This window comes from Ovis aries, chromosome 3 (assembly GCF_016772045.2).
Source record: "Ovis aries strain OAR_USU_Benz2616 breed Rambouillet chromosome 3, ARS-UI_Ramb_v3.0, whole genome shotgun sequence".
Lineage (NCBI taxonomy): Eukaryota > Metazoa > Chordata > Mammalia > Artiodactyla > Bovidae > Ovis > Ovis aries.
Genome location: NC_056056.1, coordinates 154,264,681 through 154,286,060, shown reverse-complemented (window position 1 = coordinate 154,286,060; position 21,380 = coordinate 154,264,681). Strand labels below are relative to the sequence as shown.

General features: G+C 39.6%; 1 long non-coding RNA gene across 2 annotated transcripts in view; it reads right to left on the bottom strand.

Annotated features, from left to right (window-relative positions):
* The window catches only part of LOC121819124 (uncharacterized), a 96,128-nt gene extending 75,968 nt beyond the window's left edge, over positions 1–20,160 (bottom strand). For both annotated transcript variants that reach the window (XR_006059341.2, XR_009600267.1), the window contains exon 1: positions 845–20,160. This is a non-coding gene — a long non-coding RNA (uncharacterized LOC121819124). The remainder of the gene's footprint in view (positions 1–844) is intronic.
* Between the last annotated feature and the right edge of the window lie 1,220 nt (positions 20,161–21,380).

Below are 21,380 nucleotides of genomic sequence, written 5' to 3'. Positions count from 1 at the left end.
TCCTCTGGAAGGAAATGGCAACCCACTCTAGTACTCTTGCCTGGGAAATCTCATGGGCAGGGAAGCCTGGCTGGCATGCAGTCCATGGGGTTGCAAGAGTCTGGACATAACTTGGCAACTAAACCACCACCACCATCTCCTCTCGTTTCCTAGGGAAATTTCTTGACCAGCTATTTCAGCTTTTGTGTATTAGCAATCTCTTTCTCTTTACTGAATCGATTTTATAGGGCCATGTTAGCATCATCCTTTGACAACCTTTCATTCAACTATTCAACTGTTGCCCCTTTTCTCCGTTTCCTTTCAGAGCAGACTTTCTCAAAAGATCTCTAAACATACTCTCAGCATGAATCAATTCCCATTCATTCAGTCTTCAATGCATTCTAATCTAGCTTCCCTTTCCACCACTCTACGGAAACTTCCCTGGTTGTCGTCACCAACAGCTTCCATATTGCTAAGTCCATGCTCCTAAGACATTCAGAAGCACTGAACCTAGTTGACCATTCTCTCTCCCTCATGAAATAATCTCCACTTCCAGCTTCTATCATACCACACTCTCCTGAATTTCCTCCCCGCCACTCCCAACTGGTTACTTCTTTTCATCCTCCTTAGCTAGAATCTCATCTCTTATGCTTGTGTTCAGTCATATCTGGCTCTTTGCAGCCCCATGGACTGAAGACTGCCAGGTGCCTCTGTCCATGGAATTTTCCAGGCAAGAATACTGGAGTGAGTTGCCATTTCCTACTTCAGGGGATCTTCCCAACCCAGGGACCGAACCCCCGTCTCTTGTGTCTCCCACGTTGACAGGCAGGTTCTTTACCACACATGCCACCATTTGCTACTTTACCTCTAATATTGAAGCGTCTCAAGTTTTGGTCTTCGGCCTTCTTCTCTGTTTATGCTTCATCTCAAAGGAAATGCAGCTTTGAAGGTCATCTTCATGTGGCTGATTTTCAAATATTTATCTCCAACTTCCCTTGAGCTCCAGATACTTATAGTCAACTTCCTGTGTGACAGCTCCACCAGGTATCTAATAGGGATGTCAAAGTCTTAATATGAGCAAAATGAATCTCCCACTGCTGGATATACACTGTACTTCTTGCTTCCCTGGATAAATGCACTCTGATCCTTTCACTTTATTGTGTCACTCCATGCGATGATCACATTCCCAGGAGGAAAAATAGGAGAGTCGTAGTTTGGCTCTTGTTCCCACTCCTTGGCAAGTCAAGTACTGGTCCTGCCAATCCTGCATGTGACGGTCACTGGGTGATTTCCCAAGTGGAAATGGAGGTGCTTATACCGGAAAAAAAGCAGCTAGATGCCGGGCAGGCAAAAACAACAGCTGTCCACAGTCTGTCATCATACACAGCTGGTAGGGGCTGTTGACACCAAAACATTGGCCTCATGACAAGAACAGTCCTCAGGTTGATGTTCTATGTTTCTTGAAGTTATTTGGTGATAGCTGTATTGCTAGTGGGTTGTACAGATTTCCCTGCATGAGAATTTTCTCACAAAATCCCAGAAGGCAGACAGTAGGGCCTTATGGGGTGTGAACACTGCCAGCCGGCGACGTAACCTTCACTCATTACACATCATCTTGTGTTTGTTCCTGTTTGCCCAGGGGTCAGGTTGCTAAGAGTGTGGAATTTTGTGTTCTCTCTCTCTACAAATGAAATAGGCTTGAGAAATAAACTCTCATATATCTTCTCATACATATTCTCAGCTGTTGAGAAGAAGGTATGTACACTTTCCACATTTTTTTGCTTGTTAACAATGCCCCACAGCTACATTAAAGAGACTGCAATAAATACAAGAATTAACTTACCAAATATATATTGATCCCTAGCCAGGGGTTAAGATTACACTGAAGAGTTAAAAAAATTAAAAAAAACTCTTAAAATCACATCCCCCAAAATGAAATACTTAGGAATAAATCTAGCAAAGGAGGTGAAAGATTTACATGTGAGAACTATAAAACTTTGATAAAGGAAACTGAAGATGATTCAAAGAAATGGAAATATATCCCATGTTCTTGGATTGGAAGAATTAATATTGTTTAAATAGCCATATATTCAAAGCAGTCTACAGATTTAATGTAACCCTATCTAATTACCCATGACATTTTTCACAGAACTAGAACAAATAGTCCTAAAATTTAAGTGGAACCTTAAAAGACCCAGAACTGCCAAAGCAATCCTGAGGAAAAAGAACAAAGCTGGAGGCATAACCCTTCCAGACTTCAGACACTACTGCAAAGCTATAGTAATCAACACAGCATGGTATGAGCACAAACATAGGCATATGGATCAATGGAGCAAAATAGAGAGGCCAGAAATAAATCCACACACCTACAGTCAATTAATTTTTAACAAAGGAGGCAAGAATATACAATGGAGAAAAAACAGTCTCTTCAGCAAGTTGTGTGAGGAAAGTTGGACAGCATCATGTAAATCAATGGAGTTAGAACACTTTCACATTATACACAAAATAAACTAAAAATGGCTTAAAGACTTAAATATAAGACATGACATCATAAAACTCCTATATATATAATGGAATATACTCAGCCATAAAAAGAATGAAATAATGTCATTTTCAGCAACATAGATGGACCTAAAGACTGTAATACTAAGTGAAACCATCAGATGATGCTGCTGCTGCCGCTGCTAAGTTGCTGCAGTCGTGTCCGACCCTGTGTGACCCCAGAGACAGCAGCCAGGCTCCCCTGTCCCTGGGATTCTCCAGGCAGGAACACTGGAGTGCGTTGCCATTGCCTTCTTCAATGCATGAAAGTGAAAAGTGAAAGGGAAGTCGCTCAGTCATGTCTGACTCCTAGTGACCCCATGGACTGCAGCCCACCAGGCTCCTCCATCCATGGGATTTTCCAGGCAAGAGTACTGGAGTGGGGTGCCATTGCCTTCTCCAGAAGTCATCAGATAGAGAAAGACAAATACCATATGATATCACTAATAGGTAAAATCTAAAATATGGTATAAATGAATTTATTTCCAAAATAGAAACAAACTCACTGATAGTAAACCAACTTATAGTTACCAAAGGAAAAAGGGGGTGGGCAAGGATAAATTAAGAGTTTGGGATTAGCAGACACAAACTACTACACGTAAAATAGATAAACAAGGTCCTACATATAGCACAGTTAACAACATTCAATATACTGTAATAAATCATAATGGAAAAATATGAAAAAGAGCATATACATGCATAAAACTGAATCTCTTTATTGTACACTAAAAACTAACACAACATTGTAAATCAACTATGCTTTGATTTACACATATTCAACTATACTTTGAAACTTAATTTTTAAAGTTTTTAATTAAAAAATTTAAAAATATTACAATTAAAAAGGTTACACTGAAGAGAATTTGCCCCCCCCCCCATTATATTTTTCTTATTCCTGACACCACTTTTCTTCCCTTTCTGCCCCTTCCTAGCCTCTGCACAACTAACAACCATCTACATAACGCTTGGGTCACCCACCATACAAAGTCTGTTTCTTTAGGATTTTTTTTTTTTTAATGGAGGAAAGAAAAAGAAAGGAAGGCAGAATAAGTGCCATAAAGGGTTTGCCAAAGTGGAAATTAAAAGTTCAAAACATCTAAAACTAAACAGGTCCCTAACCACACTAGGATCTGAAACTAAATCTGGGAGATGGAAGCTTTCAGGCAATCATTCCTCCTCTGTGATGAATGGATGATATCAACCATCTTTCTACTTGTCTCTTGAGAAGTTTTATTTACCCTGCTATAAGGTGAGATGAACTCCGAGGTTGTTGTAAACCCTAGTGCAACTGGGGACAGTAATGAAATCCTGTAGAAAGATTAGTTTAAAAAAAAATCAATATTTATGGAACGACACTCAGAGACTAAAAGGAAACAAAAACATGTTTAACCAGACAGTGTTCTGGGATGCACTCTGAAAACTCAGAATCAAAGTTGTTTAATTCGAAATGACTTTGCAAAACATGGAGTATAATCTCATTTACCTAGAGTGTCTGGCACTTGGCAAAATACAATACACAAAAATCTGACTAGTATGTTAAGATGTTTCTATTCTGCTCCCGCTATGGGAGAAAATTATATGGTAGAAAGACAGATGCTGCTGTGTGAATGTAAACTGCCCCCACCCCTCATCCCCTCACATCACTCATCCAAATACAGTTGCAAGGTGTCAAGCAGGACAAGCCTCAAAAAAGGGGCTAGAATGATCACCTGGGTAATCCTGAGGATTAACTTGAGGATTGTCACTTCCAATAGAATCAAGAAGTGTGAAAGGTGAGGGTTCAACCTACAGGGTGGCATTCCACCCAGAGCAACCTGAACCCTGCAGCCTCTATGATTAGAATTCTTAGAAATATCATTTTTGTTCCAATTAAGACAATATGTATGAAATGGCAGATATGAAACTATAGGATTAAGGACTTCAGGAGCCTCTGGAGCCTTCTTTGTTTAAAATCAAATATAATCTCAGTAGCAGAGCTAAATGTAGGTCTATTTGCCCTGGCTCATGCTATAATATGATTAATAATAAAAACTAATATTTGCTAAGCACTTTTGTGCTAGAAGGGCTTTTCCACAGATTATCTCCTTTATATATGGTCAATACAACAGCGCTACAAGTAGAAATTACCACAGTCTGGATTCTTGAGGAATCTAGAGCTTAGGAAGACTAAGAAACCTGACCAGGATTGCACAGCTGGTAAGTGATGGAGCCACAATTTTCACCCAGGAAAATTGACTCCAGATCATGAAGGTTTGACTGCTATAGAATGGCACTCCCTTAGAGTCCAGTACTTTGAACCTGGAAGCTGCTCCTTGGTAGCCTTTTTTTTTTTTTTTTAACTTTCAAATGAGGTGATAATGCTCCTAATTTGTTAAATTTTAAAATGATGCTCCTGTCCTTATTTTCCTTAAGTCACGCATATAGTAAGTGATATATTGGGGTCTGGATGGGAATCTCGGTTTTAATTTCCTATTCACTCCACTGGTGCTGCAGTCCATGGGGTCGCAAACAGCCAGACACCACATAGTGATGGAACTGAACTGACTGGTGAGGGGGGGACTGCTACGCTAGAGTTATGCGGATGGCTGAGTACACCACACCCAACACTGGACAGATGACATGGACAGCAGCTCATTAGTCACAGCTACACACCACCTGGGGGAGGGGGACATTGCAGGCCAAGGTTACATTTAGAAATGGAGAAAAGCAGAACCTGTGAAAAGCAGACTGTAGTATCAATAGGGTGAAGTGAAGTGTTAGTCACTCAATCATGTCCTACTCTTCGCGACCCCAGCTCCTCTGTCCATGGAGATTCTCCAGGCAAGAATACTGGAGTGGGTTGCCATGCCTTCCTCCAGAGGATCTTCTGACCCAGGGATTGAACCTCTGCACTGCAGGCAGATTCTTTAGTGTATGAGCCACCAGGGAAGCCCCATCAATAGGGTGAAGTATCACCTATTCCACAGGAGAATATGATTGGCTTGTTTGAATAATCCTGCAGGTTTTTAAGGATCCAAAAACTGCTACTCAGGGATAGTCAGGAGCTGTCTGTGATCCCCTTAATAGGAAGAGTTGTTTGCCTTGGAGACCTTATCTGCAGAAGCAGGGTGGAAAGGGGAATTTGCAGTTAGACCATTTGAAGTCCTTCCAATTTGATCAAATGTCAAGACAGCATATAATATAGGGCCTTAATTTTAAGGCTTACACCATGGTCTCTCTATAAAACATAAATAGTGCATGAGAAAGATAGCTGGCTAGAAAAGAGCAGGGTGTATTTGAATCACGTAAGGCTACATGTCTGCCCTCTGCAGATGATACCACCCTTATGGCAGAAAGTGAAGAGGACCTAAAAGCCTCTTGATAAAAGTGAAAGAGGAGAGTGAAAAAGTTGGCTTAAAGCTCAACATTCAGAAAATGAAGATCATGGCATCTGGTCCCATCACTTCATGGCAAATAGATGGGGAAACAGTGGAAACAGTGTCAGACTTTATTTCTTTGGGCTCCAAAATCACTGCAGATGGTGATTGCAGCCATGAAATTAAAAGACGCTTACTCCTTGCAAGGAAAGTTATAACCAACCTAGATAGCATATTCAAAAGCAGAGACATTACTTTGCCAACAAAGGTCCATCTAGTCAAGGCTATGGTTTTTCCAGTCATCATGTATGGATGTGAGAGTTGGACTGAGAAGAAAGCTGAGCACAGAAGAATTGATGCTTTTGAACTGTGGTGTTGGAGAAGACTCTTGAGAGTCCCTTGGGATGCAAGGAGATCCAACCAGTCCATTTTAAATGAGATCAGTCCTGGGTGTTCACTGGAAGGACTGATGCTAAAGCTGAAACTCCAGTATTTTGGCCACCTCATGCGAAGAGTTGACTCATTGGAAAAGACCCTGATCCTGGGAGGGATTGGGGGCAGGAGGAAAAGGGGATGACAGAAGATGAGATGGCTGGATGGCATCACTGACTTGATGGACGTGAGTCTGAGTGAACTTCGGGAGTTGGTGATGGACAGGGAGGCTTGGCATGCTGCGATTCATGGAGTCACAAAGAGTCGGACACGACTGAGTGACTGAACTGAACTGAACTGAACTGAAGGCTATGTGGAATGGAAAATGAGAGATAAATGAGACTGGAAAGCTGGTTTCCAAGGCCTTGAAGACCCAGTAAAGACTTCTGAAAAGTAGAAGAACATGACCCAATATATGTTTTAGGAAAAGTCTATCTGTAATGAGGATGGATTAGAAAGGAGAAGAAAGCAGAGACAGGCAAAGTAGATAACCACTTATTGAAACCACAATAGTGAGAAATCATGGGCATTTGAAAACTGGCCCCCATGGAAAGATAAGTAAAAGAGCAAGTCAAGAGAAATTATAGTGGCACAGACCACAGGGCCAATCAAATGATTGGCTGTAGGAAGTAAGGCAGCAAAAGAAGTAAAAGCTACTCCAAGACAGCCCATCTTTGTTTAAAGTTTTGATATTTTGTTTACCATGGATGGTTTGCATTAATTTTGATGCTTAAAAATAAATATTGCATTAAAATATTGATCTTGATTACAGAGTACATTAATTTCCTGTGGCTGCTCTAAGAAATTACTATAAACTTAGTGGCTTAAAACAACAAAAATGTATTCTCTCACAGTTCTGGAGGCCAGAAGTCTGAAACTGAGATGTCAGCAGGACCACACTCCCCCTAGAGGCTCTATGGGAGAACTCTTACTTGCCTCTTAGCTTCTGATAGCTGCCAGCATTCCTTGGTGTGTGGCTGCATCACTTCCATCCCTGGGCTTTCCTGATTTCTCAGACAGTAAAGCATCTGCCTGCAATGCAGGAGACCAAAGTTCAATCCCTGGATCAGGAAGATCCCCTGGAGAAGGAAACGGCAACCTACTCCAGTATTCTTGCCTGGAGTATTCCATGGACAGAGGAGCATGGTAGACCACAGTCAGACACTTACACCTCTACTTAGTAGTCACACTACCATTTCTTCTTCTTTCTGTGTAAAACCTGGCTCTGCCTCTCTCTTGGAAGGACATCTGTGATTGCATTCAGGGCTCACTCAGATAACCCCGGATAATATCTGCATTTTATGAATCTTAATATCTGCAAAGCTGTCAGTCACAGGCTCCAGAGATTAAGATTTGGATGAGGGCAGGTTAGTTCAGTCGCTCAGTCATGTCCAACTCTTTGAGACCCCATGGACTGAAAGCACGCCAGGCCTCCCTATTCATCATCAACTCCCAGAGCTTGCTCAAACTCGTGTCCATCAAGATGGTGATGCCATCCAACCATCTCATTCTCTGTCATCCCTTTCTCCTCCTGCTTTCAATCTTTCCCAGCATCAGGGTCTTTTCCAATGAGTCAGTTCTTCACATCAGGTGGCCAAAGTATTGGAGTTTCAGCTTTAACATCAGTCCTTCCAATGAATATTCAGGACTGATTTCCTTTAGGATGGACTGGTTGGATCTCCTTGAAGTCCAAGGGACTCTCAAGAGTCTTCTCCAACACCACAGTTCAAAAGAATTAATTCTTTGGCGCTCAGCTTTCTTTATAGTCCAACTCTCACATCCACACATGACTACTGGAAAAACCATAGCTTTGACTAGAAGGACCTTTGTTGGCAAAGTAATGTCTTTGCTTTTTAACATGCTGTCTAGGTTGGTCATAGTTTTTGTTCCAAGGAGCAAGTATCTTTTAATTTTATGACTGCATTCACCATCTGCAGTGATTTTGGAGCCCCCAAAATAAAGTCTGCCACTGTTTCCTCTGTTTCTCCATCTATTTTCCATGAAGTGATGGGATTGGATACCATGTTTTTATTTTCTAAATGTTGAGCTTTAAGCCAACTTTTTCACTCTCCTCTTTCACTTTCATCAAGAGGCTCTTTAGCTCTTATTCACTTTCTGCCATAAGGGTGGTGTCATCTGTGTATCTGAGGTTATTGATATTTCTCCTGGCAATCTTGATTCCAGTTTGTGCTTCATCCAGCCTGGCATTTCACATGATGTACTCTGCATATAAGTTATATAAGCAGGGTGACAATGTATAGGCTTGACATACACCTTTCCCAATTTGGAACCAGTCTGTTGTTCCATCTTTCCATGTTGGGGGCAGGGGAGAGGCTAGTTTTTAGTCTACCACACGGAGTTTTAAATTTTGCATCTAGAAACAGTACCTCCCTTCACTCTCCTCGCCTACCGTGGACCCAGCGAGGGTCCTACCGAGGTTCAGACCTACCGAGGTCTGAACTATTTGGGCTTAGTACATTAGCAGAATGGTGGTTTTGCTTACAAAAAATGGAGAATTAAAGAGAAGGAACTGATTTGGAACACAACTTTTGCTTTATTTAAAATACACCTACTATCATATTGGACATTATAGTGCCCAATCAGATGCTGACACCTCTTTTTTTACTTTCCTTGAACATGGCCTCATTTTTCTGGAGCCACATGAAAGCCCACCTTGAAAACAGGTTAGGACATTTTGTGTCTTTGACTAGAGTTGAAAAGATAACATTGCCCAGTGTTCACCTCCCTTTCTTGGAAACAGTATCATAACTTTCTTTGAGGAACCAGCTCTCTTCTACTTTGACATGATGTGATTAGATGATCTCTATTCCCAACCCCAGGATTAGAACTTATGACTCAGGCATTGTTTAATCAATGGAAACTGCTTCTCCCTAACTATAGCTGTGGGTTTACAAATGTGCATTTGCTGCAAATTGGTCAAATAAAAATGAGTTTGGGGATTTCGGTGGGACCCACCATGAACTGAGTTTTCCTCTCAACTTGCACCAGCAAATATGTGCGCCTGGAGCCCGAAGCTAACAGAGAAAAGGCAAAACCAAGACTCAAAGATCCCAATGACATCCTTTCAGTCACTAAATCAGATCACACTTGAAGCCAGATCTACTCCCAGGCTTTTCAGTTACCTGAACAATAAAAGATGCTTACTTCTTGGAAGGAAAGTTATGACCAACCTAGACAGCATATTATAAAGCAGAGACATTACTTTGCCAACAAAGGTCCATCTAGTCAAGGCTATGGTTTTCCCAGTGGTCATGTATGGATGTGAGAGTTGGACTATAAAGAAAGCTGAGCACAGAACTGATGCTTTTGAACTGTGGTGTTGGAGAAGACTCTTGAGAGTCCCTTGGATAGCAAGGAGATCCAACCAGTCCATCCTAAAGGAGATCAGTCCTGGGTGTTCATTGGAAGGACTGACGTTGAAGCTGAAACTCCAATACTTTGGCCACCTGATGCAAAGAGCTGACTCATTTGAAAAGACCCTGATGCTGGAAAAGATTGAGGGCAGGAGGAGAAGGAGATGACAGAGGATGAGATGGTTGAATGGCATCACTGACTCAATGGACATGGGTTTGGGTAGACTGTGGGAGTTGGTGATAGACAGGGAGGCCTGGAGTGCTGCAGTTCATGGGGTCACAAAGAGTCAGACAAGACTGAGCGACTAAACTGAACTGAACCAATAAACCAATACATTTCTCTGATTGCTTATTGATTTTTCTCTGTCATTTAAAATCATAACCAGGACTTCCCTGGTGGTCCAGTGGTTAAGACTTCACCTTCCAAGGGAGGGGATGCAGGTTCGATTCCCCATCTAGAAGCTAAGATTCCTATGCTTCAAGTCCAAAAAAGCAAAATGTTTTTTTAAAGTATCATTGTAACAAATTCAATAAAAACTTTAAAAATGGTCCACATCAGAAGAAAATCATCAAAAATTTTAAATAAATAAAAAATAAAACCATTTGTTGTTTTTATTTGCTAAATTGCGTGCAGTTCTTCATGACCCCATGGACTGTAGCCTGCCAGGTTCCTCTGTCCATGGGATTTCCCAGGCAAGAATACTGGAGTGGGTTGCCATTTCTTTCTCCAAACTAAAACCATAACTAATGGTTTAAAAACTTTAATAAAACATATTTATGATTCTAAATACTTGGTTGCCCAGTGGAAATGGTGTGGTGCATGGGGCGGGAAAACTTACTGAGCTGAGGCTGTACCCAAGGGACATTTTTGTTTTATTTGTTGAGAGTGTGAATTATTTCATCCTTTGACCAGGACACCACCACTGTCATGGAATTTATTCAGTGCCACAAAGCCTCCAGTGGGAACCTAACATTTTCCCTCAAGGAGAAAGGACTATCTGATCAGTCTCCAGGAAATACACTGATTGAGCAACAAAAAGGAATTAGAGGAAGACTAGGAAGGTCACTAGGTAATCTTGGACAAAGCTACTAGAAAACGTGAATAGGGAGACCGTGGGGAAAAGTGACCAGGGCAAGAGGAAACTGGTCAGAAATGCAGGGAGGTGATAAGGCATAAATATCTACCAAATTACATTCCTTCAAGTTAGCTGGGCTTTCTTTACAAAAATGGCAATGACTAGCAGTGTACCTATAAATTACTCCTATTTGTACACACCTTTTTTCTTGTTGTTGGAATAAAGGAAATTAACAATAAAGAAGTCAAAAAAGAAACTATAATTAAAAGAGTAAATGAAACCATTTTCTTTTCATCATTCCATACATGCCCTTCATATATCGTAGAAATGATTAAATGGCATAAGACAGAGTTATGCCAAAATAATGAAGAGTGAAAATTTCATAATAGTCAACTCAATCATCTCTTTATCACTTTACATCTCAATGTCTGACCTCAACAGTTCCTTCCAAGTCATATTAAAGAATATTTAAAAGTCATATTAAGAATATTTAAAAGAAACAGGAAAGTCTACCAGTAAGATAGCTTCTCCAGTAAAACAGTAACTGTCCACCCAGGAGAGTCTACATTTTCAGCAGCAATTTAACACCTTGCCTAAATCTTTCAACATCTCACTAATTCTTTCTTCTTAACTAGTAAAGAAATGGCTTATATGTTAGAGTGGGTCCTTTTGTATTAAGTTTAAAAAATAGCAGCTGACTACATTTTATACTAATTATACCAATGGTCTATAGTAATAGGCAAAATAACCTCCAGAGAATTGTGTTTTTTAAAATATAAATAAGTAAATGAAGAGCCTGTGAAGATATTAACAGTTTTCCTTGACCTTAAATTTCCAAGCACTATTCAAAGCTCTTTGGGGGCCATAATCACTGTAGTCTATAGAGTTACTGTTACTTGCATTTGGCAAGATTCTCCATGTCAATTGTACAGTGTGAGGCTGAACAAGAAAGAGAAGTAAAGGGAAAAAATTTGGCAAAACATCTTGGTATTAGCTTTCACTTACATGACTTAGAGAGGTATAAGGGACAGCCATCACAGTGAATAAAAATAAGAGGTGACTTTTTGGAAGAGATCCAGATTCTCTCTTATTTAAGGAAGTCAATTCAATTTACCTTGAAACAAGATTTATGTACTTTGGAGGTAAAAACATTAAAGGATCAGGTATGTGATCACATTTTAGGGGAAAATATAAGATTCCAAACATGGCACTACTTATAAATACACAATATGCGTGTTCATACATACAAATGTATTCTGAACATTCTGATGAAGAAAAAATGTTTATACTTTTTAGATCAGTTCCAAAATTCACTTAGGAAAAGTCTTAGAAGCTCTTAGAGATGAAAACTCTAATAAATGAAGCCTAATTTTCATGAATACCTTTACTCAAGGGCTATTTGACCTGAATTACACAGCACGTTTTGAGCTTTGTAACTCTTAAGAGTGCATATAATTTTTAATTGACTTTTCTTTGGCAATATCAGTATGTTTGTATTATATTCACGGGACTCCCTCTACTGTATAACTTAACACATGAAAATTCTTGTTTTACTCTTTACCCAAGGTTTCCTTGCAGCTTGATGGATAAGGTGTCTAATTATGGAGTAGTGCAGAAGGCTTTGGATCAAATCAGATGTTTTTATTGAAAATGAGGTCATATTGGGTTGTGTGGTATAGCTAAATAATCAGTTAACTGTTTTTCCAAGCCAAACACAGAGTAATTAGGTTTAGTAACATGGCTTCCTCCCTAAGATCCATAACTCAGACATGGTGGTTTGGGAACAATAGGGATAGAAATTGTGTATGTTTTTCTTGGACATTCAAATCAATGTCACTTTCTAACTAGACTACTTTTTAGCTAGGACATAATTTTACTTTCATTTTTACTTTATGTGACATTGCCTGGGAGACCATTTTCCAATTTTTCATGTTTTCATTTTCCAAATAATCATGTAAAATTTTGTGGTTCCAAAATTTATCACTCAAGTTATGTAAGTCATGTTATTACAGATAAACAATGAGTCATTGTTATTAACAATAATGAATCATTCATTAATAACAATGAATTAGATACCAATTTATACAGTGATATCCTTAAACATCCATTAGAGTATTTTGATAACAGATCTCCAGATATTTCATGGAAGCATTTGATTTCAAATATATTGTCACTGTGCCACCAAAAATCATTGAAATGTTCTAGTTCTAATATTCTCTCAGTTTCACATGCTGTGTATTTTATGTACCTGGAAAATTTGGTTTGGTGTTCAGGAAATATGAGATCATGGTGTATCCAGGTCCATTTTTAAAAAATTTGTTAAACAATAAACTTAGATCAGCTTTATGTTCATATAGTGCCTAATTTTTCACATTCCAAGGTATAGGTTTAGGCACTAGTTTTTGATGACTTATATCAGATACTCTACTGAAGAATTATTGTTGTTTAGTAGTTAAGTCATTTCCAATTCCTTTGCGAACCCATGGATTGTAACCTGCCAGGCTTCTCTGTCCATGGGATTTCCCAGGCAAGAATACTAGAGTGGGTTGCCATTTCCTTCTACAGGGGATCTTCCTGACCCAGGGATCAAACCCTTGTCTCCTGCACTGGCAGGCAGAGTCTTTACCACTGAGCCACCAGGGAAGCCCACTGAAGAATTAGAACTCTCCTATTTAGACTACCAACATTAATACTAAATTTTGGTATTCCTTCCAAGACACCAAAATTTACTATGTATTTCACATTGTTGGTTTGGCCACACAAAGTGATTTCACATTTTAGCTTTGGGACATTAGATATCTTTTCCATTCCACTTTTATGCCTCAAAAGGGTATTATGCAGTGTACCATTATAAAATTTCCATATTCATCTTAGGTTTACTACCAATATGACTTCAAAAATATGATATTGTCAAAACTGCAATGACTGTGAAATTAAGATGTCTTTTAGAGCATCCAGGAACAGCTGTATTGAATAGCCTGACATCTGTGAAATCAAAAGTGTATTTTGAATTCAACTTTCAAACCACAGAATTTGAGTAAGCAAAAACTGACCATGTGTTAAAAACACTTGAAACTCTTCCTCTTGTAACTGTTTATCTACATTTTTAAAACTCTGTTTACATTGTAGTAACAGCTGTGTTTAAAAGGGACATGACAGAGCAGACTAATTTATAATGCAAAACTCTATTCTAAAAAAAAAAAAACTTATGTTTGAAAAAACACTTCAAAAGAGGGCAAAAATGATTAAAATAGACACAACCATTTGTTTAAACTATGACTTTCTCAAGAAAAAACAGCCTAATGTAAACTGGCCTATGCATGTTCCAAGCAGCTGTTCTGTGTAAGGCCTCTACAAAAGCTTTCTCTTTGGGGGATGGGCAGAAAGAAAATGAGCAACTGACCATAACAAAAGGTCATGGCCATTCAAGAAACAGCAAAACTCTAAGGATGAAATAGTAAACATTTTTCAGCTGTGCCAAGTGAGTTAAACTAAAGGCTGAGGAGACAGAGCCAGTGACCACCACTGCAGTCAGTGATCTCATCACTGGAAAGTGAGAAAGTCACCTTTGACCAGCATTCATTCATTGGATTTGTACAGAAAATGGCAAACCTTTTGGATAAGGAAAAAAGTCCAAATGAATGTTTTGTCTATGTTTTACCATATAGCAGCTAACCTTTCTTTTCACTCTCTTTCCTTTAAATCATTGTTTGGGCACCATATGGCTCAGACGGTAAAGAATCCGCCTGCAATGCAGGAGAACTGATTGGGTCAGAAAGATCCCCTCGAGAAGGAAATGTCTACTCACTCCAGTATTCTTGCCTGGAGATTCCCATGGACAGAGGAGCCTGGCAGGCTACAGCCCATGGGGTCACAAAGAATCAGACACCACGGAGGGATCAACACTTTCACTTTCAAAGAAACATGAGGACAGTTTCATTTCACACATTGTCATTTTGTTGAATGATATTCCTAGCACAGTGCCTGCAATATAGTGAAAGTTAAAAAAAAAAAAACGAAGTTCTCTTCTTTATGGAGGATCACAAAATTCTCATTTTCCGATGAGTTAAATTGGGTCAGTTTTAACTCATTCATCCATTCACCCATGTAACAAAGATATTCTGAGCATCTACTTTGCGACAGGCGATATTCCAGTCTCTGAAAACACAATGATGTAAATGAAGTTCCAGCCCTTAGAGACAGAGACAATTGAAAAGGAAGAAAGAGGGAAGGAAGGAAGCAAGGCAGAAAGGAAGGAGGGAGTCAGGAATGACAAATGGAAGAGAATGAAACCAAGCAGGGTGTTGGGGGGTGGTTCCCTCTCTTGATCAGAGTGGGAAGGGCTCAGGAAGGGCTCCCTGAGTAAACGAGATTAACACTGTGCCTGGGAAATCTCTGGAAAGAACAGTCCAGGCTGAGGAGCCAGCAGGGAACAAGGCTTGGAGTAGTCTTCTAAATCAGTTGTTCTCTATACTTACAACTCAATTAGCATGTGAGGGAGGAAGCCTAGCATCATAATGTGAATCTTAGCCATTCCTGGGGTTTCATTTATATAACATTCGAAACACATTTGGGAAAAATAAACCAAAATGAAAGTAAGAGTTTGCTGCTGTTAAGGTGCATTCATTAAAACAGGGAAGAATTAGCTATATAATTAATATTTGTGTTTCTGTCTTGGGCTTCCCTAGTGGCTCAGACGGTAAAGAATCTGCCTGCAGTGAGGCTGGGGTTTGATTCCCAGGTGGGGAAGATCTCCTGGAGAAGGGAATGGCGACCCACTCCAAGTATTCTTGCCTGGAGAATTCCATGGACAGAGGAGCCTAAGAGGCTACAGTCCATGGGGTCACAAACAGTCAGGCATGACTAAGCAACTAATACTTTCAATGACACTTCTCTAATTGCACATGCATTTGTATCATTGACATCTATATTTACATTTGAAATATGCTATATACTCTGGTTATACCCATACGTACATCTATCTATCTACCTACCTGCCTATCATTTATCAGTGTGCTGCTAGACATATGACATAGTTATGTTAGTACTAAGGCCTAACACCTGATTAACTTACTTTTGAAAGAAGCAAACTGTCCTCCTGGGAAACTCCTCAGAAGTAGGATGGATATCTGTGTATCTATAACATGTGTATCTATACCTGTACCTGGCTATGCTTATAATTGTATCATGCATACATAAGACTTCAATTTAAGCACTCCCAGGTTATCATTACAGACCAACTAGACCTATCATCTACAGCAAGAAGATGATTCTACTCATTAAACACAATCTGGGGAATTATTTTTGTTACTATCTTCTAAGGAGAGGTCCCCAAAAGATAAATTAATAATTCTAAGTAGCATAAGAAATCTTACTTTATCATTTGAAAAAATGTGAAAATGCCACCACTGCTTTATCTTTAAGGTCTCCCCTTGGAAAGGGCCACCCCCTCCTCCCCAAACCAGAAGTCGAAGATGGGTTACCAATTCCAACGCAGTCACCTCCAGGGTAGCTGACATATCCAGGGCATTTTTCAAAGCTATGATATATAACTTTTATATAAATATTACTTTATAAATTAAAAGACCTGAAAACAAAAAGAAACACACTGGCTTTGTCTTTATTGTGAGTCTTACAGTTCCCTGTTATGCTGCTTTATAAAAAGAGATACTATATTTTCTAATGCCTGGTACGACTGATATTTAACACTTACAACTCCCTCACAACCTTGACTTTGTGATGGAATCATAAAATTACGGGTAATTTTTTAAACTACTCCATCAATTATAATAAAATATATCTGTTTTAAAGCCTTCAAAAATAGGATAGTTACAATCAGTTATCATGCACCAAAGGAGTCATTTGAAATGAGTCTTATGTAATTAGAATAACTGTGTGCCTGACTTGCTGGGGACAGTCCTAGTTTATGTCTACTATCTTGATGTAAGAACAGTGCCCTCACTGACACTGGCACTGGCAAGGAAGTCCTGGCAAACTATAGTTATTCAATGTAAAATCGACTACAGGATGATTATAAAATTAGAAGAAATGTTATAAATTTAGTGTTTGGTCCAGGATAGGAAATACCACCTGTCACTAAAATCTGGAAATTATGGTGGTCACAGGATATAATATTCAATTATTTAAATAACTTTCCTCCTCTGGGAACCAAAGGATCAGAGTAACAAAAAAGGCCTATAGCACAGAGGTTGGTTGGCTGCCACGCCAGCATGAGTATAATGGCACAGACATGCAAATACACGATGGCTTTTACGAGTTTATTCTCTTTCAGCAGCAAAATTAATGAAATTCCTATTTGTCAATGTATTTCTCTGACTACATTTTACTTCTGCGAACTAGCAAAAATTTGGAAGTTTACAAAAACTCATCATTTCCACTTTATCAAATACTAGCAGGGGAAAAGTTATTAAAGTTGAAGATTTCTCAAGGGATGTGTCAGTCCCATTAACTAATCTTTTCTATGGCATATAACATTACTACAGTAAATGTTTGATTACATAGAAGATATTTAAATCATTTTACATTTTCGAATATTTTCCAATTCTACAATTCTACATGTTTCCAGATATAGTATATTTGTTTCTTAGAATAGCATCTGCGTTTGGTATCACAAGGGGTTTGGTATTTTTAAAAGGGGTCAGGGGAGCAGATCATTTCTGAAAAAAAAATTAAGCTAGCTGTATGACTATAAAAGTTCTTGTCTTCAGTTCTTTTCAGTCGCTCAGTCGTGTCCAACTCTTTGCGACCCCATGAATCACAGCACACCAGGCCTCCCTGTCCATCACCAACTCCTGGAGTTCACTCAGACTCACGTCCATCGAGTCAGTGATGCCATCCAGCCATCTCATCCTCTGTTGTCCCTTCTCCTCCTGCCCCCAATCCCTCACAGCATCATAGTCTTTTCCAATGAGTCAACTCTTCGCATGAGGTGGCCAAAGTATTGGAGTTTCAGCTTTAGTATCAGTCCTTCCAACGAACACCCAGGACTGATCTCCTTCAGAATGGACTGGTTGGATCTCCTTGCAGTCCAAGGGACTCTCAAGAGTCTTCTCCAACACCACACTTCAAAAGCATCAATTCTTTGGCGCTCAGCTTTCTTCACAGTCCAACTCTCACATCCATACATGACCACAGGAAAAAACATAGCCTTGAGTAGACAGACCTTTGTTGGCAAAGTAATGTCTCTGCTTTTGAATATGCTATCTAGGTTGGTCATAACTTTCCTTGCAAGGAGTAAGCGCCTTTTAATTTCATGGCTGCAATCACCATCTGCAGTGATTTTGGAGCCCAAAGAAATGAAGTCTGACACTGTTTCCACTGTTTCCCCATCTATTTCACTTCTATTTCACTTCTATTTCCCAATGAAGTGATGGGACCGAATGCCATGATCTTTGTTTTCCGAATGTTGAGCTTTAAGCCAACTTTTTCACTCTCTTCTTTCACTTTCATCAAGAGGCTTTTTAGTTCATCTTCATTTTCTGCCGTAAGGGTGGTGTCATCTGCATATCTGAGGTTACTGATATTTCTCCCGGCAATCTTGATCCCAGCTTGTGTTTCTTCCAGTCCAGCATTTCTCATGAAACCTCTTAGAACAATTAATACTCTAATATACATGGTGACTCTAAGAGACAAGTATCACATGGGGCATTTCTCAAACATGTTTGCCCACTGAGCTCTCTTTTCCCACAGCATCCTGCGAGTCTAATATCCATGCAACACATCATGGAAAATGTCTTCTTAGAATAATGTCTTACTGTTCACAAATCTACATGGAAAAAAAAAATCCAGCCCCTCTGTTAAAGGTTTTAAAACTACTTAAAAGTGCAGTGATGAAAAAAGATGATAAGAAAATGTACCTACGTTTACTTATTTATTTTTCAAAATACCAAGTATCGGCTATGTGGTGGGCACTTTTCCAGGTACCAGTACTGTAGCGATACAAGCTAGGCATCCTTCCTGTTCTCAGGGAGGAAACTTTCTAGTTGAAAATACACAATAAGCACATGTATGAATATGTATGTATCCATGAATGATGGTATTAGGGTCATAGTATTAGGGTTATAGAGATTTTGTTGTTTCTGAGTTTTCTCTAACATGGGTATAGGATGCATATAAATTCAATGCAATTATAATCAACATATGAACGGATTTTTTATGAAACTTATCAAACTGGTTAAGAGCCTAGAAGAACAAAGAGCCAAGAAGAATCACAATGGTTTTGAAGAGTAAGGAATTTTCCCTAAAATATTAAGGAGCTATAAAGTTATTAGCACAAGGATAGACAAACTAATGGATTCAAATAAGAAGTCCAGAATAAAAAACCTACATGGAAACTTAGTGAGTGTAGAAATGGTACTGAAGGTCAATGAAAATGATGGATTACTCATCAAATAGTGTGGGACAGTTAATTTTCCAAATGGAAAAATAAATTGAATCCCTGCCTCACATCATACTTTAAAAAGAAATTTAAGGTTGAATAAAGAACTGGAAGATGATGCTGTGAAACTGCTGCTCTCAATATGCTAGCAAATTGGAAAACTCTGCACTGGCCACAGGACTGGAAAAGATCCGTTTTCCTTCCAATCCCTAAGAAAGGCAATGCCAAAGAATGCTCAAACTACTGCACAATTGCACTCATCTCACATGCTAGTAAAGTAATGCTCAAAATTCTCCAAGCCAGGCTTCAGCAATACGTGAATCGTGAACTTCCAGATGTTCAAGCTGGTTTTAGAAAAGGCAGAGGAACCAGAGATCAAATTGCCAATATCCGCTGGATCATTAAAAAAGCAAGAAAGTTTCAGAAAAACATCTATTTCTGCTTTATTGACTATGCCAAAGCCTTTGACCGTGTGGATCACAATAAACTGTGGAAAATTCTGAATGAGATGGGAATACCAGACCACCTGACCTGCCTCCTGAGAAACCTATATGCAAGTCAGGAAGCAACACTTAGAACTGGACATGGAACAACAGACTGGTTCCAAATAGGAAAAGGAGTATGTCAAGGCTGTATATTGTCACCCTGCTTATTTAACTTATATGCAGAGATCAGCATAAGAAACACTGACTGGAAGAAGCACAAGCTGGAATCAAGATTGTCGGGAGAAATATCAATCACCTCAGATATGCAGATGACACCACCCTTATGGCAGAAAGTGAAGACAAATTAAAAAACCTCCTGATGAAAGTGAAAGAGGAGAGTGAAAAAGTTGGCTTAAAGCTCAACATTCAGAAAATGAAGATCATGGCATCTGGTCCCATCACTTCATGGGAAATAGATGGGGAAACGGTGGAAATAGTGTCAGACTTCATTTCTTTGGGCTCCAAAATCACTGCAGATGGTGATTGCAGCCATGAAATTAAAAGACGCTTACTCCTTGGAAGGAAATTTAGGACCAACCTAGATAGTATATTCAAAAGCAGAGACATTACTTTGCCAACAAAGGTCCGTCTAGTCAAGGCTATGGTTCTTCCTATGGTCATGTATGGATGTGAGAGTTGGACTGTGAAGAAAGCTGAGCGCCAAAGAATTGATGCTTTTGAAGTGTGGTGTTGGAGAAGACTCTTGAGAGTCCCTTGGACTGCAAGGAGATCCAACCAGTCCATTCTGAAGGAGATCAGTCCTGGGATTTCTTTGGAAGGACTGATGCTAAAGCTGAAACTCCAATACTTTGGCCACCTCATGCAAAGAGTTGACTCACTGGAAAGGACTCTGATGCTGTGAGGGATTGAGGGCAGGAGGAGAAGGGACAACAGAGGATGAGATGCCTGGATGGCATCACCAACTCAATGGACATGGGTTTGGGTGAACTCCGGGAGTTGGTGATGGACAGAAAGGCCTGGTGTGCTACAATTCATGGGGTCGCAGCGTCAGACACGACTGAATGACTGAACTGAAAGAACTAAATATGGGGCTTCCCTGGTGGCTTAGCGATAAAGAATCCATCTGCCAAGGCAGGAGACAGGGGTAGAATATCTGGTCCAGGAAGATCCCACATGCTATGGGGCAATTAAACCTGTGTGCCACAAACACTGAGCCTGTGCTCCAGAGCCCAGGAGCTACAACTACCGAGCCCATGTGCTGTAACTACTGAAGTCCATGGCCCCTAGAGTTCATGTTCAGCAACAAGAGAAACCACCACAAAGAGAAACCTGTGCCCTGCAAATGCAGAGTAGCTCCCTCTTGCTACAACTAGAGAAAACCCACACACAGCAATGAGGACCCAGACCAGCCAAACAAATATTTTTTAAAAGTTTATTAAAAAAAAAAACTTTTTAAAAAATGGACAGAGGATCTAAACCAATATTTTTCCACAGAAGACATATGTATAGCCAATGGGCACATGAAAAGATGCTCAACATCACTAATTATTACAAAAATGCAAATCAAAAGAGATATCCCCTTATACTTGTTAGAATGGCTATTATCGAAAAAACAAGGAGTAATAAATATTGGCAAGAATGTGGAGGGAGAAAAGAACCCTTGTACACAGTTTGTGGGACTATAAATTGGTTCAGTCACTATGGAAAAACAGTATGATGATTCCTCCAAAAAGTTAAGAATGGAACTACCATATGACACAGCCATTAGCTTTCTGGTG